This window comes from Nicotiana tomentosiformis, chromosome 11 (assembly GCF_000390325.3).
Source record: "Nicotiana tomentosiformis chromosome 11, ASM39032v3, whole genome shotgun sequence".
Classification (NCBI taxonomy): domain Eukaryota; kingdom Viridiplantae; phylum Streptophyta; class Magnoliopsida; order Solanales; family Solanaceae; genus Nicotiana; species Nicotiana tomentosiformis.
Window position 1 is genome coordinate 50190734 of NC_090822.1, and position 17177 is coordinate 50207910.

At 36.5% G+C, this 17177-nt stretch overlaps 1 long non-coding RNA gene across 2 annotated transcripts; it reads right to left on the reverse strand.

The window, feature by feature from the left end:
• Positions 1-642: 642 nt before the first annotated feature.
• LOC104115206 (uncharacterized) lies at positions 643-4388 on the reverse strand. Of its 2 annotated transcripts, none has more exons than XR_690556.4 (5): positions 3923-4388; positions 3601-3677; positions 3376-3416; positions 2840-2899; positions 643-2177 (listed from the first exon to the last, which is right to left on the reverse strand). It is a non-coding gene; the product is annotated as an uncharacterized lncRNA (long non-coding RNA). The 2 variants fall into 2 exon arrangements; XR_011411982.1 differs by having other exon boundaries at positions 3927-4378.
• Between the last annotated feature and the right edge of the window lie 12789 nt (positions 4389-17177).

Here is a 17177-nt window from a genome sequence, read left to right on the forward strand (position 1 = left end):
AACAAGTCTTGCCTTGCTTGATTTTTGAAATTAGAGGTTAAATTTTCTCAAAAAGCTCTAATATTTTTAAAGGATTAATTTGTAAAAGATATATAATTTGTGCTTCAAAACCCTTTATGGGTTAATTTTGAGGTGTGGTGATTTTTGAGGATTTTTCGGTTGACCCTTTTTTTAGTTTGTTGGTATTTTGATAATTTGATGTGTTTTCCTTCTACAAAAAGGGCATATAATTGAATTTTAAAAGAGATCTGAATTATTGGCCAAAGGATTCTAAATTCATGATAAAGTTTCAGATTCGAGGGAAGAAATAAACAAAGAATATAGGGGAGGAGAGAAAGAATTGGACAGAAAATGTTGAAGAGAGAAAAAAAGAATTGGACAGAAAATATTGGAGAGAGAAAAGCAAAGAAGAAAAGCTCACTTGTTCAACAATGGAGGATGAACAATCGGGAAGAAAATGACAGCTAAAAAATTGGCTCTTGGTGCCTTTTTAATAGGCCTCACGCTCCTTAAACGAGTGTAGCATACGTACTTCAGTAAAAAAATACCACACAGCATGAGCGGAGTTTAAAATACTCAGTTTTTAAGGATAGAGGGGTTTGGTTGGCAAACTTGTAAGTACGAACACCGGCATGACAAAACTGGACAAGTATAGGGGCCTCCCAGGCTATTCTGCCTATATAAAAATATAAGTATTCCAGAAATACATCATAAAATGTATTAAAATTTCAAGTAGTATTTTACATTCACTCAATACAAGGAAAATAACTACAATAAATCCTAGAAATTATGTTGAACGAGCACTTGCATGAATCTGTGGAGCAGTGTTACTTCCATTTGGAGATCCTTTCTGGCTTGTTAGGCGATGCAACATATTTCTTATATTCTGTGCCTACAAAATAAAATGAAGCAATAAGCAAGAAATAATCAAAATTCAATCATGATGTACGAAATATAAAACTTTATATTCAAAATTGCAAGCATGTCAAAGGGTCATGGTACAAACTAATATATTCACATTTCTTAAACTGCTGAATAGGTTGTAGGTGGCAGATATAACCTGCAGAATCTTTAGTCAACTCCTTTAACCATTCAAGATAAGGATCCAGAGAAAGAAGAAGAAAAGTGGAATGCATCATTAACATGTAAAAGGAGGAAATACAAGACCCTTCCAACATTCCCTGCCCTTATTTCCTTTTTCTTTTTCTATGCCAACATATAATATCACTCGTGCATGAGACATTCGAGCTTATACCATGTATATGTTGACCAGTGGAAGTTGTAGCATATCGACTTGTCTTAGTTTACCTTACAAGTATCCAAAAGCAAGTGCCGTAGTCATATCTAACTATCATACTTTTTACCATGTTTGTCAAACAGGAAATGATTTCGTACACAAAAAATTTACAAACTGAATATATGCTAATATAATTTTCTTTGAAGAGTATGATTATGCTAGTTTATCTATAGTCATACAACACAGATTCCTTAACTAATCGACCAAGAAAGCAGTTTAATGCAAAGAATATCGGTTTACTGAATGGGAGTGCTAAAGTGACAGCAGGATCATTGACTTGTTAACTTTTTACTGTTATAAAACAAGACACCATATAGCTTATTGTGATTGACGACAAGGTTTAAAGACTTTGCTCAGAAGGCTTTAGACCTCCGTGACATTGTGATCGATGACCTTGATGGACTTCCATTGCACTTGAATAGAATCACATTTAGTGACCAAGAAAGGGTAAAAGAGATGCGCAAAATCAATATCCCTTCCCCTGGCATGTTGTCCTATGGTTCATTTCCACTCAATTAACCTAATAATTTTATTTGTTGATATCATGTTGTCTTATACGCACCTTGATAATGTCATTGCACAAAGGCAACTTTTAAACCTGAAGGGACAAGCCCTGACTAAATGTGCGTCAGATTTTATTCATGAATTATCTGTTATCTGTTATGTGTATGTTCAATGGAAAAAAAATGATCCAATTAGATATCTCGTGAATCAAGAAACATGGAGTTTATATCTTAGTCACTCTGAGGTTCTCAGGAAGCTTCAAGGATCAGCACTGTGATGATTCAGTAACTTCAGTGAGCTTCCATATCTTAGATTTGCTATTAGGCTCTTCAACAATCCGGGCTTTTACATCCACCGTATTTCTTGCATCTCCATTCTTACAAAGTCAATAGGATGTAAAGAAGTATATATTAGTAGATGATATTGACATGAAAAGCAGGTAAAATTTCTGGTGTGTCCTCCAACTTTGAACAACAGAACAACTAGGGAAAAATTAGTAAGGATATACATATATATAGCTTTTCCATGGGGTACGATCTAATGTCAACAAACAAAAAATTCTTTGCATATTACATTGGGAGATGATACCACATAGACATCCGTAAAACAAATAGAATTTGAGAGAGTGACAATAGCATGCGTAAGTATATGAACTAACTAAAATAATCAACAATTAGCAAACAACAGCAAATACCTTAAGTTTCATTTTTGTAATGCTGAAGGATGGTAAGCCAAATAATGGAATTAAAATCTATTAAGTTCATTACCCAGTATCATAAATGCTACTATGACTTTTTTCGATAATGACAAATGTTACTCTGACTTTGTATCTACAAAGTGTTACAATCTTTGCAGTAGCCTAAATTTAGAACCAACATGAGTGATATACATACAACACAAGTACTAAACAGCGATTAAAAGCTTCAAGCAAGCAAAGAAACTCAACGAATTATCACAATAAAAACAGAGAGCAACAAGAGACATAGAAATGTCTTGAGCTAGTTGAGACAAAAGCAAGTACCCAAAGAAAATTCTTACCATCAACAGTTTGGAGGCATTGGATGAATTTTCTAGCTCATTTGTCGAAGTTCTTCATTCCTGCACCATGATTGATCCAGTTTAAGTTGGTGATTAATATAAACTCGATAAGGCAAACATAAATCCCTTTTGTAGTTTCTCCGAAATCACCAAAGACCAGTGGAAATAACAATTGGACCTATCACTCTAAGGACATGTAAATCACACTTAATTTAATAGTTTTGCCATCATATCACTCCTTGCTTTCAGAATATTTGTGCTTCAATGTGCTCTTTCTCATCTATGGAGTAGAGTCTTTCTTTTACAAAGATTTTCAGTATCGGCATTAGAAGACTAATTACATCGGATAACCATTTGCTAAGTATTTTGTCTTTTTTTCTCAAATAAGATACCATTTTCAAAATTGTAGTCATATTGACTATTTAAATGTGATCAATTTACTAAAGCTTGGTTATATTTCTATCAACTAGACTATGTCCTACTGCTCTAAAAGAATAGGGGAAAGTAAAGTAAGAGATATAAGAGCAAAAGATTACCTTCTTATCAATTGTTCAGATGTTGTATGCTCCTGTATAACCTGTAGATCCATTGGGTAAAAAAAATAAATCTCACTGAAAAAATTTAATGCAAAAGCAACAACTTGGAAGATGATGGACTAATAGAATGTCTCCCAAGGAAATTAGGATCCAAAATACTACCTGAGGACACTAGATTATTGCTTTTTCCAAAATAAATTTTCACTAGCATTTTCAAAACTCTACCTTAGTGTCTGCACCAAATACCATCCTCCACTTGAGCATCACTGCCCACAGATGCATTGATTTTTCAAAATCAATTTCTGGAGAATAAGATCAGAAAACAGCCATAAGAACTTTACTCCACACGCAACTCTTTCTTCAGTCAATCAAGTTTCAACCACAAATCAAATCGTGCCTTAAGATACATTAAAAAAAATAAAAATGGAAGCTAAGCACAAATTTAAGTATCTAACAGTTATATTGACAGAGCAAATCAAACTAAGAATGAAACCCTAGATCCACATCAATCAATATATAGAGAAAAGGAGATAAAAACTGAAAGGACCTGCCTGAACTTTGTTTGAAGTTGAGAGTTGAGATCATTAAAGCTGCGACGGAGGTTTGCGAATTCCATGAGAGCTTCATCGTAGACCAGAAGCTTCGCCATTCCTTTCCGTATTTCGAATCAAGGGCCTCATCGAGAAGAGGAGTACGAAAGGAGAGAATAGGAGATAAAGGATAAACTGGGAGATGAGAGAAGAGAAGAGAGAATCGCCGGCTATGGCGGTCTGACAAAGCGCTGCACGGAGAGGGAAGTGAACGAGGAGTTCTGATTTGTGAGAATATGCATTTTCCAACTAAACCTAAAAATTATGTTAAAAATTAAAAATAAAGATAGCATCGGTTCGAAACGCCATAATTGTATCTTAAACCGCCGCTTTACGAATGCACAATCGGGCGACTATAGTACTGGAGTGGTACAGTGATTATTGTGGCGGTTCTTAATAGTCGCCGTAATAAAAACGCCATAATTGTTCCGTTTTTTTTTGCAGTGGTGAAACAAGACAAAAAATGGAAGGAAAAAAAAAAAGAGAAAAAAGTAACGGTTAAAAATAGCAGATTTTGCTCTTCGAAAGCTTGACTTTGTTCATGAAAAAAACGTGTGTGATTCCTAATACTTGCTGTTTCATGCTTAGTGAAGTTGCTTTTTATTACACTTCACTTGAACTAGTTTTTTGCCTTCTAATATTAGTGCTAGCAATGAATTATGTCCTCAAAAACTTCCTTCTTATATTTGTAGTTCTTGTTTCATGCAATGGCGAAGATAGAAAAATATATTTGGTTCTAATGGAGGGTGATCCTGTCGCATTTCATCAGATTAAAACATCTTCAGAAAAAGGAAACAAGCTTGATCCAAACAGGTATTAACAAAATTTAAATACCCTTTTCAAGTTGATTGCTTGAGGTGTGTATGAGTTTTACACAATTTATTGGCCCAAAAAGACATTGCTTGCTACTTATATGAATTCAAAAAATAGTGTTTATGCCTAACTTCGATGAAAGTACTCATTCTTATTTTTAATTAGTTTTTTTTTTAAATATCGGATGCGTGATTTATGATAGTTTATCAAAGTGTATAAAGATATTTTTTCCCTCCAATATCATAATTAAGGAAGTGATAATAATATAAAGATTAATTAGATTCGGCGATCAACTTAAATTACGTGACACAAGTAAGCTAACAGTATTGTGTCCCAAATCCCTTCGTATTAGTGTCACCTAGATATACTTTATTAATGGTGTAATTGATGTGACAAGTAAAGTTGCATAAGAGTCATAAGTGAGGATTATTTTTTACATTTAGTGAAGCATATGCAAATGAGTTGACAAAATTCCATGATGAGTTTCTACAAAGTAATTTGGAGACAGGGAGCTATCACAAGCTTTACAGCTTCAAACACATCGTCAACGGCGTTGCAATCCACACTACTCCATCTCAGGTGCTTCCCATCTTCAAACTAGTAGTATTATTAATTATCTACTTCTACATCGATCATCTTCACTTATCAACTCCGTTCAAGAAAGTGATATTTACCAAACTAAATATACAAGTAGCAACAAATCTTTAATTGTTAGAAAAATATTACTATGGAGACGAAATAATAAGACTTTGATAGTGTAGCCATTGTTTTTGAGAAATTTAAGCCCCCCACTATTGTTACTGCAGGGATTATTCTATAAAGCCTATAAAATTCGAGTACCACCAATTAACTTGAATTTTCACTTGAATGAACTGTGTGAATTGTAAATAGTAGTAAGAGAACTTTCTGTGTTGTGTTTTATTTTGGAGAGGCAAGGGGCATTTATAAACCTTTTAGCTGTCTGTTAGAATCACCCTTGCCAACATGCACCTTTTAAAAATCAGTAGTCACCTTTTCAATTTGAAATAAAACTGTTAAAAATATTTTAATAATTAATTTTTTTATTAAATAATAAAAATAATAGGTGATTGAAAATATTAATTTCGGACTACTTAATTGCCCCCAAGGCCCAATCTTAACTATAAATAATATAGCCAAATTCTAGTTTCCCTTCAAAACATCCCTCAAAATATTTAAACCATATAAGACAAAGGATTGTTTATAAGCAGTTCTTTCTTTCTTTATTTTTCCAACGAGGAATAAGAGCACGTTTGGATGGGCTTGTTGTAAGTAACTTTTAAGCCAAAAGCCACAAGTTAGGAATTTTAGTTTTTGACTTTTGGCTTATTTTTGTCATTTTAGCTTAAAAATAAGTGCCTAAAAGTATTTTTTTTTTACTTTATTCAGACACTACAAAATGACTTAAAAGCTATTTTGGCCTAAAAATACTTAAATAAGTCAATCCAAACGGGCTCTAAGTTTCCTCCTCTTAAAAGCTAACCCGTCAATACTAAATAATCTTACAACTATAACATTGGTTTATTTTAATAAATGGCAATAACTTAATTTTACTGTTGGTATATAGTAAAACTTTAGACAATGAGTTTTTTCTTGTTAGCAAACATCTCAATCTTGTTGCCAAAAATATTTTTATCGTTGGTAAAGTAAATAGATTTTCTCAACAGCTTGTTTGATTTGTGGCCCAAAAATTGTTTAATGCTGAAATTGCATGTGTTGAAGAGTGATGAAACAAGAGAGTTTTCCTCTTGGCACGACTTGAGAGGTGTGAACGAGAGCCACCCCTCTCATGCATTTAGCGTGATCATCACATCAGTTGGTTCACAGGCCAAGGAAATTTACTACAACTACGGCTTTGAGTCTATGAGACTAACAAGGATATTATTGTAAATAATATTCATATACACACACGTTGTAGTTAGTTTTATATTTATTCGTCAGTTTATCTTTTGTATTTTGTATAAATAAGACTTCGTTCTGGCCTTTGTAACTTATGAAGGCCTTTGCAACTTACTCGCTTTGTAGTTCTACATTCTAAACTTCAACTTGGTATCAAGAGCACCAATGGCTTCCCAAACTTCTTCCACTCAAAACTTCTTCTCCAAGTCAAGTCAGTTCCTCTCAGTCCTCCTTGGGTCTTCCGAACCTCCTCCAACTATTACAAATATTAAAGGTTTTGTACCCATTGAATCAAACATATCTTAATTACCTTACATGGAAAAAGGTTTTTTCACTGTTCTAAAAAGTCACAACCTTCTTCCATTGGTTGATGGATCTATTCCATGTCTACCATCAACCCATGATGAAAATCGCCGGTGGATTCAATGTAATACTATAACTCTCAGTTGGATCAATGCCACTCTCTCACCTCCAGTTCTTGATTCCCTTCTTAACTACGCTTGCGAAAACATCCAAAGAGGCATGGGATGTTCTTGCTTCCCTCTACCTTGATCAAGTTTCGCCTTCATCAATTCATCTGAAAATCAAAATTTCAGAATTTTAAGAAAGGCTCGCTTTCCATGGAGGTTATCTCCAACAACTGCACTCTTTTGCTTGTTCACTTGGAGCAGTTGGCAAACCAGTTTCCAAAGACGATTTAGTGGCCCAAGCATTGCAAGGATTGCCACCTTCCTATCATACCTTTGTCTTTAGATTGAATGCTATAGGAACACTTCCCTCTTTTCTAGCATTGCGTCCATTACTTCTCACTGAAGAAGCACATATCAATGCAGCAAACATTGACAACTCCACTTCTCACAGTGCCTTAATTGCTTCCTCTTCGGCACAACCAGTTTCTCAACCTCATTATTCCACTTTATCACATGCTAATCCATATCCAAAAGGATCACACAATGGACGTAGTCGTGGTAAGTTGAACAAAGGCTGGGGCCGAGGTCAATACTCTCCTTGCTCTAATTTCTCAAATCAATGGGCTTGTTTTCGACAAAATTTTCGTCCTGCCTCTCCAGGTGATGGAGTTCTTGGACGACCTCGTTTCACATCTACTCAACAGTGTCAAATTTGTTTTCACTTTAGTCACATTGCTCTGGAATGTAGGAATTGTTTTAATCATTCTTATGTTCCTAATTTACTACCAAAATCATTTGTTGCTATGAAGTTGGAGGAGGTCCAACCATATGTATGGTATCCTGATTCTAGTGCTTCTGCGCATATGACAAACGATCAATCTCTTTTATCCTCTCCCTTTACTTACACTGGTTCGTCACAAGTGATGTTTGGAAATGGTAATCTTTTTTCCATTTTATCCACCGGATCTTCGTCTATTATTACATCTTCGAAGCCTCTTCAATTAAAAAATATTATATATGTTCCTTCTCTTAAGAAAAACCTAATGTATGTTCACCGTTTGTGTGCTGATAATAATTGTCTCATTGAGTTTCCTAACTCTGTTTTTTTTATTAAGGACAAGAAAACCAAGCAAGTGTTACTCTACTCTGAGAATAATGGCTCTCTTTTCGCCACTATCTCTAGTCACTCCTCTCATGTTGCTTTTTCAAGTGTTGTCTCGTCTTTCTCCCTTTGGCACCAGCATTTAGGTCATCCAAGATAACGCTCTCTTGCTGCTTTAGTTCGTATGGGTTTTATTCATTGTAATTCGTCTTTTAAAAATTATGGTTGTAATGTTTGTCACCTTGGCAAACAATCTAAGTTACAATTTTCTTCTTCTCAAAATAATGCTCCTTTTCTTTTAATTCATTCAGATGTACATGTGGCAAGCTCCATTTAGTTCTATTATTTCTTGATGACTACATCAAATACTCTTGGATTTATTTAATGTGAGACAAGTAAGAGGCTTTTGATAAATTTAAAGAGTTCTATAAAATGGTCTCAAACATTTTTTTTCATTCTTCTATCGCTTATTTTCAATCTGATGGTGGCAAGAAATATAACAATTCTCATTTTCGCTCATTTTTTAGTGAACATAGAATTATTTATCGCTTCTCTTATCCATATACCTCCCCTCATAATGGTCATGCGGAAAGAAAGCATCGACGTGTTAATAATATGATACGATGTCTTCTCTTTCAAGCTTCAATATCTTTTTCTTTTTGGACGGATGCCTCTCTCTTTGGGGTTCATTTAATTAATATCACTCCTCTTCCCGTTCTTAATTTTGTTTCTCCTTATAAAAAGTTATATGGTAAACCACTAGATTATAATTTAATTAAGGTATTTGGATGTTTATGCTATCCGTATGTTGGACATTTGTTTGCTTATAAGTTTCAGCCCCGTTCACAACCATGCTTATTTCTTGGAGTTTCTCCTCAAGACAAGGGGTTCAAATGTTTGAATCCATCTACTAATCGGATAATTATTTCACGTCATATACATTTATAGAATCATCGTTTCCCTATACTTCTATGTTTCCAGTACAGTCTAATATAATTTCAAATCTTAATTTTCCTTCCTCATAAAAATCCACACCACCTTCTCCTAGTTTTTCTCCAATTAATTTGCATAAAACGTGTACTTCATCAACTGTTTTCTCCAATTTTGATTTTGTTTCCACATCAGATACTTTCTTCCTCCTCTCTCTTTAACTCCTCAAAACATAGTCTATAACTTCTTCTAGGACTCCTTCTTACTCACGTTCAACTAATGATCAGTTGGCTCAACCTCCTATGCAAATTGTGCGCACTTCTATCTCATCTCTTTCCATATCTCCACAAAATCAACAACCTATTTCTACAACAACTCAGTCCACTCCGCATCCAGTAATGCATACTTCTAGCTCTATGCAATCAATTTCATGTTGGGAATAAACCCCCTACAAAAATAATATTCACAATAATAAAAGCGGAATAATAACATAGCACCGAGATACGGTAATTAACAAGAATAAAAGAGTGACAACGATCAAGATTTTTATGTGGAAAACCCTTTTGAATAAGGGAAAAACCACGGCCCTGAGAGGAGCAACTGATATCACTATAACAAGGAATTTTACACTTTGTAGGTCCGAGTAAAATACTCCAAAGACCATTACAACACTCAAAAGAAATAACCCTCTTTTGATATTCTCACCTTACTACAATATCGCTCACTCTCTATTTTCATCACAGACTATTTTCTTATACCTTGTCTGTGAAACCTCACTCTTTCTTTCTCTCTTTGTTGGTGTGTGTTACAATGAGAGCAAGACACTTATTTATAGTGTTTAGGATTACTTTATTGTTGTAATCAATAATATCATGAGTTTGGCAATAGTCAAATATTCAATGTGAAACCAAAGAAATATTTTCCATAGAATCTTCCTTACTATTCCTTTAGTTGGCTTGACAATTCAAAGCCAAAATGAAGATGCCTTCCTTACACATGGGATGAACCCATCAAATCTCTCCCTCCAGTCCCATGCACCTGAAGGAGGTAACTCCAGTTTTTCATATAGAGTTCATGCCGACAAGTTCTTTGCACAATTCGAACTTGTCTCTTGGTACCACCTTGGTCAGCATATCTGCGGGATTCTCACTTGTAGAAATCTTCAAGACTTTTAGAGATTCATTCTCTACCATTTCTCGAATCCAGTGATATCTCACGTCGATGTGTTTGGTCCTTACATGGTACATGGAGTTCTTGCTAAGGTCTATTGCACTTTGACTGTCACAATAGACGACATATTCCTTCTTATGCAAGCTAAGCTCTTGAAGGAATCATTTCAATTACATCATCTCCTTGCCAGCTTTAGTAGTGACAATATACTCCGCTTCAGTTGTAGAGAGTGCGGCGCACTTCTGCAAACTTGACTGCCATGATATAGCTTCCCCTGAAAATGTAAACAAATATCCAGTAGTGGATTTTCTATTATCAATGTCACCTGCCATATCAGCATCTGTATAGCCCTTCAAGATTGGATCAGATCCTCCAAAGCACGAACAATCTCCCGTGGTACCTCTCAGGTACTTGAGTATCCACTTGACTGTTTCCCAATGTTCCTTTCCAGGATTTTCAAGGAATCTGCTAACAACACCAACTACATGAGCAATATCAGGTCTGGTGCATACCATTGCATACATCAAGCTTCCGACTACTAAAGAATAAGGAACTCTAAGCCATGTTCCCTTTCTCCTCCAGGCTTGTAGGACACATCTTCTTGCTCAACTTTAGATGACTAGCAAGAGGTGTGCTGACTGGCTTAGCATTCTTCATGTTGAAGCGTTCCAGTACACGTTCAATGTACTTCTCCTAAGACAGCTACAACTTTCTGCTTGTTCGCTCTCAAACTATCTTCATACCCAGAATTTGTCGTGCTGGGCCCAAGTCCTTCATATCAAATGACTTGGACAAATCTCCCTTCAACTTTGCAATCAGCCCCTTGTCTTTTCCTACAATTAACATGTCATCCACATACAACAACAATATAATAAAGTTATTTTTAGAAAATCTTTTGAAGTATACATATAGATCAGAATATGTCTTTGTGTAAGTTTGACTTTTCATGAATGAGTCAAACTTCTTGTACCACTGCTTTGGTGCCTGCTTCAACCCATAAAGACTCTTATTCAGTTTGCACACCATGTGTTACCTTTCAGCTACTTCAAATCCTTCTGGTTGTTCCATATAGATCTCCTCTTCCAAATCTCCGTGAAGAAATGCAGTTTTCACGTCCAACTTCTCCACTTCAAGATCTACGCTAGCTGCTAAGCTCAAGATTGTTCGAATAGAAGTCATTTTGACAACAGGTAAGAAAATTTCATCAAAATCAATACCTTTCTTATGCTCGAATCCTTTTACCACCACCTCCAATCTGACCAGCTTGCCATTTTCATCTTTCTTGAGTTTAAAGACCCACTTACATTTGAGTGGTCTTTAACCCTTTGGAAGTTCAACCAGCTTGTATGTGCTATTTTTCTGCAAAGATTCCATACCCTCTTGCATGGCTTTCATCCACTGGTTCTTTTCTGGATGGGACATCACCTCCTTAAGACTTTCTGGCTCGCCCTTATCACTGATGAGGACATACTCCGTGGAAGGGTACCTGCATGACTCTACCCTTGGCCTTTCTGATCTCCTCAGAGGTTGAGGTTGTTCTTCTCCCGGAGTGGGGTGATCCACTTTATCGACATCATCATCAAGTTGCTCCCCCTGCTCAATAACCTCACCAGGTTACTCCCCCTGCTCGGCAACCTCGTCGGTCGTACTTTCTACATTTTTCGGATTGTTAGAAGTAGAAGGAATAGTAATAAGGTTAGTAATAATACCATTCTTGGCCTTCTCTGATATATCATCCGCAGTTCCAACTTCATTTTCTCGGAAGACTACATCTCTGCTTCTGATGACCTTCTTCTTTACGGGTTCCCACAATCTGTATCCGAATTCTTCATCTCCATATACGATGAATATGCAAGGAACATATTTATCATCCAGCTTTGTTCTCTGCTCCTTTGGTACATGTGCAAAAGCTTTGGAATCGAACACCTTCACATACGAGAAGGACACCTCCTTGTTGGTCCAAACTCTCTCTAGGATGTCAAATGCCAACGGAACTGATGGACTCCTATTGATCAGGTAACATGTTGTCTGAACTGCTTCACCCCAGAATGACTTAGGCAGTTTAGCCATTCTGAGCATGCTTCTCACCTTCTCCACAATGGTGCGGTTCATCCTTTCGGCTACACCATTGTGTTGTGGGGTTCCGGGAACTGTCTTTTCATGTCTGATCCCATGGTTCGAACAGTACTCTTCAAATTCCCTTGAAGTGTACTCACCTCCATTATCACTTCGGAGACGCTTTAGCTTTTGGCTTGTCTCTCTTTCCACCATAGCATGAAACTTCTAAAAAACTTGAAACACTTAATCTTTGGTTTTCAAAATATAAATCCATAATTTTCGTGAAGCATCATCAATAAAAGTAACAAAAAATTTGTTACCGCCCATCGATTCAATTTCCATTGGGCCACAAACATCAGAATATGCCAAATCAAGTATATATTCAATTTTCTTTCAGACGATGTCTGAAATAAGACTCTATGTTGCTTACCAAATAAACAGTAGTCACATGGTTTTACCATTGTACCTTTGGCATAAGAAATGAGTGATTTATTGGCAAGAATCTGCAATCCCTTCTCGCTCATATGACCCATCCTTTTGTGCCACAAATCAATAGAAATCCCATCTTGTGTCGCGTTCAATTCACCTTGGCATATTTCTGCATTTGTCCTATACAACGTGCCACGAGCAACTCCCTTTGCAATCACCAATGATCCCTTGGTGAGTCTCCACTTTTGATTTGCAAAATAGTTCCCGTATCCATCTCGGTCTAAAGCAATTCTAGAGATCAAGTTCATCCGCAAATCAGGTACATGTCGCACGTCCTTCAGAACCAATATGCATCCGACATTTGTCTTGATACAAATGTCACAAATCCCCGCAATCTTTGAGTAACTTATGTTACCCATTCTCACAAGGCCGAAATAACCTGCTACATATCTGTAAAAAAGATCTCTTACCGGTGTGGCATGGTAAGATGTTGTTGTATCAACCACCCATTTCGACTCTGGACCTGATAAGTGCATGCATTCCTCTTCCTCGTTTATACATAGGACAACATTATCATTATATTGCACCGTGGCGGTTGTGTTGTCGTCATTCTTCTGGCCACTAGTTTCACCTTTGCCCTTCCTTGGATTTGGGCAATCTCTTTTGAAGTGACCTGGTTGATCACATTTGTAGCAATTTCTAGCTCTTGATTTAGATCGGTTCTTAGACTTCCCACGAGCTCCGGATCTACTATAGTTGCTCGAACTCCTTTGATAATTTCTGCCTCTACCTTCTGTGATGAGAGCATGTCCTTGATTTTCAGGCTTCTTTCTCATCTTCTCATTGAGTAAAAGAGCCGATGTGACATCTTTCAACTCAATGGTAGTCTTACCGTGCAGGATGGTTGTTGCCAGATTATCGTACGAAGATGGCAACGAGTTCAACAATAAGATGGATTTATCTTCTTTCTCGATTTTCACTCCGAAATTGGCGAGCTGTGTGATTAGTCTGTTAAACACATTTAAATGTGACAAAAAATTTGTACCTTCACCCATGTATAGGGCGTATAGCTGCTTCTTCAGATACAATTTATTTGTTAGCGTTTTGGACATGTATAGGCTTTCCAACCTTGCCCAAATGCCACGTGCAGTGTCTTCATCAATGATGTTATTTACCACATCATCTGATAAATGCAACCTGATTGCACTAGCAGCCCTTTCATTTAAGTCAGCCCAATCCTCAGCTTTCATGGTATCGGGCATTTTGGCATCAATATCTAGTATCTTGTGTAATCCATGTTGGATGAGCAGATCTCTCATCCTTCTTTGTCATGTTGAGAAACCGCTATCTCCGCTAAATTTTGCTACCTCATACTTTACTCCGGACATTTTTGTTTTTTACCGAGTATAGTACTACCGACAGTGAATAGTATTTTTGTGAACGAGCAGAACCTGTGCTCTGATACCAGTTGTTGGGAATAAACCCCCTACAGAAATAATATTCACAGTAATAAAAGCGGAATAATAACGTAGCACCGAGATACGGTAATTAACAAGAATAAAAGAGTGACAACGACACCAAGATTTTTATGTGGAAAACCCTTTTGAATAAGGGAAAAACCACGGCCCTGAGTGGAGCAACTGATATCACTATAACAAGGAATTTTACACTTTGTAGGTCCGAGTAAAATACTTCAAAGACCACTACAACACTCAAAAGAAATAACCCTCTTTTGATATTCTCACCTTACTACAATATCGCTCACTCTCTATTTTTCTTACAGACTATTTTCTTATACCTTGTGTGTGAAATCTCATTCTTTCTTTCTCTCTTTGTTAGTGTGTATTACAATGAGAGCAAGACACCTATTTATAGTGTTTAGGATTGCTTCATTGATGTCATCAATGATATCATGAGTTTGGCAAGAGTCAAATATTCAATGTGAAACCAAAAAAATATTTGCCATAAAATCTTTCTTACTATTCCTTTAGTTGGCTTGACAATTCAAAGCCAAAAGAAAGATGTCTTCCTTACACATGGGATGGACCATCACTTCAAACCAACCTTGCTCTACGACTCTCTCTTGTCCAGATGTATTACACCTATTCCCTCTCAAACTTTTCAATCCTTATCTCCTTCTAATTTAAATTCATCTCAATTGTTAGCCTCCAAACAATAAGATACTTGGGCCTATGTCATGGTTACTCGTTCTATGACAGGGTCTCTAAAACCACGTGTTCTACCTTCTCTTACTCTCTCTCTCTCTCTCTCTCTCTCTCTCTCTCTCTCTCTCTCTCTCTCTCTCTCTCTCTCTCTCTCTCTCTCTCTTTCTAGTCTACCTTCTGAACTAACATCCTTCACACAAGTAGCAAAGGACCCTAGGTGGCTTAGTACAATGAGTGAAGAGTTTAATTCTCTCATACAAAAACATACATGGATATTAGTTCCACCATCTCCTAATGTGAATATTGTAGAAAATAAATGGGTATATTGGATCGAGTGTGGCGCTAATGGTTCTATCGACCACTTCAAAGCTTGTTTGATTGTGCAAGGCTTCTCTCAATAACCCGATTTAGGTTATATAGATACCTTTGCCCCTGTGATCAAAATAAGCACTATCTGTCTAGTGCTATCTTTGGCTTTTCTTAATAATTGGTGTATGCTTCAATTGGATATCTCTAATGCCTTTTTGCACGGTGAACTAAATGAAGTTGTTTATATGTGGCAACCCAAAGGCTTCAAACATCCAGATTATCCACACCATGTGTGCAAGCTAAGACGTTCCCTTTATAGGTTGAAACAATCGCCAAGGGCATAGTTTACTCGACTTGCAACTTATCTTTTGGACCCTTGGTGTCACGCCCCAAAACCAAGGAGCGCAACCGGCGCTCAACCGAGTGAACCCGACTGAGCAAGCATGTTATATTTCATTCTACCCAGATTCATCCGTGAATAAAGAGGAAATGTACTCTATTAATCAAATACTGAAGAGATTTCATTAACCGCTTCCATTTCATTTCCATTAACAGTATCATTCAATATTTCCAAAATAGTACGAGTTTATAGATTTTAGGAAAAATATGTTGCCAAATACCAACAGTTCTAATCTAATTTCCAAATTCAAATACCACCCACAACCTGTCTACGGAGCCTCTAAGTACAACTGAAAAGTAATATGGGAATGCCGGCAACAAGGCCCCGTCTATACCTCAACCACAAAGTACATGAGAAACAAAAGATATATGACCCTGAAATGAAGTGGGGCTTACCAAATCGGCTGAAAGGAGTGTACTGCTATCACTGATCAATGCCACCTACTGTAGAACCACCTGCATCCATTAAAGATGCAGTGCCCCCGGCAAAAGGGACGTTAGTACTGTCGAATAGCACTAGTATGTATAGCTAGAAATCCTCTTTCAAAATAGAATGGCCATATGATCTATACGTGGAACACATAATATAATGTAATTAAACAACCTGTACAAACAAGGACAACAAAAAGGGCACATATTGTCTGCATTAATAATGTGTCTCATTAGACCGCCCTTAGTGTTCACATATCATATTATACACTTATGCGTTTCATAGACCGTCCACAGTGTTTATTCCTACCGTACATCCATACCTCTTATACACAATGCACCTATGCGTTTCATAGACCGTCCACAGGATTTCGTATCACAATGGATTTCAGAACACAATGTACCTATGCGTTCATAGACCGTCCACAGGATTTCATAACACAATGTACCTATGCGTTCATAGACCGTCCACAGGATTTCATAACACAATGTACCTATGCGTTCATAGACCATCCACAGGATTTCATAACACAATGTACCTATGTGTTTCATAGACCATCCATAGGGTTTCATAACACATTATATCTATGCATTTCATAGACCGTCCATAGGGTTTCATAACACAATATACCTATACGTTTCATAGACCGTCCATAGGGTTTCATAACACAATATACCTATGCGTTTCATAGATCGTCCATAGGGTTTCATAACACAATATAAACAAAAGTACAAATACGTACATCTCATAACCTTTCACATCACATATCACCTAATCCGTACTTTCAACCACTTACAACATTCTTATTTCATTGGCTCTCTTGGCCATACGTATGATTCTTTATTCATGGTGCAATGGCCGTATCTTATATTCCACACTTTCATTTCTTCCCTTTCATAGATCATCATCATAATTATCAATAAGTAGAATATTTCGGAAATCACAACTTTAAGTTCATTAGTAATGAAGGCTTTAAAGATATTCAATTTCTTTCCAATAAATGGAGTAAAATGATTGGCAATCGAAGCACAAATTAAAATCATACATAATTTCCACTCACGAATATGTAAGAATGCAAAG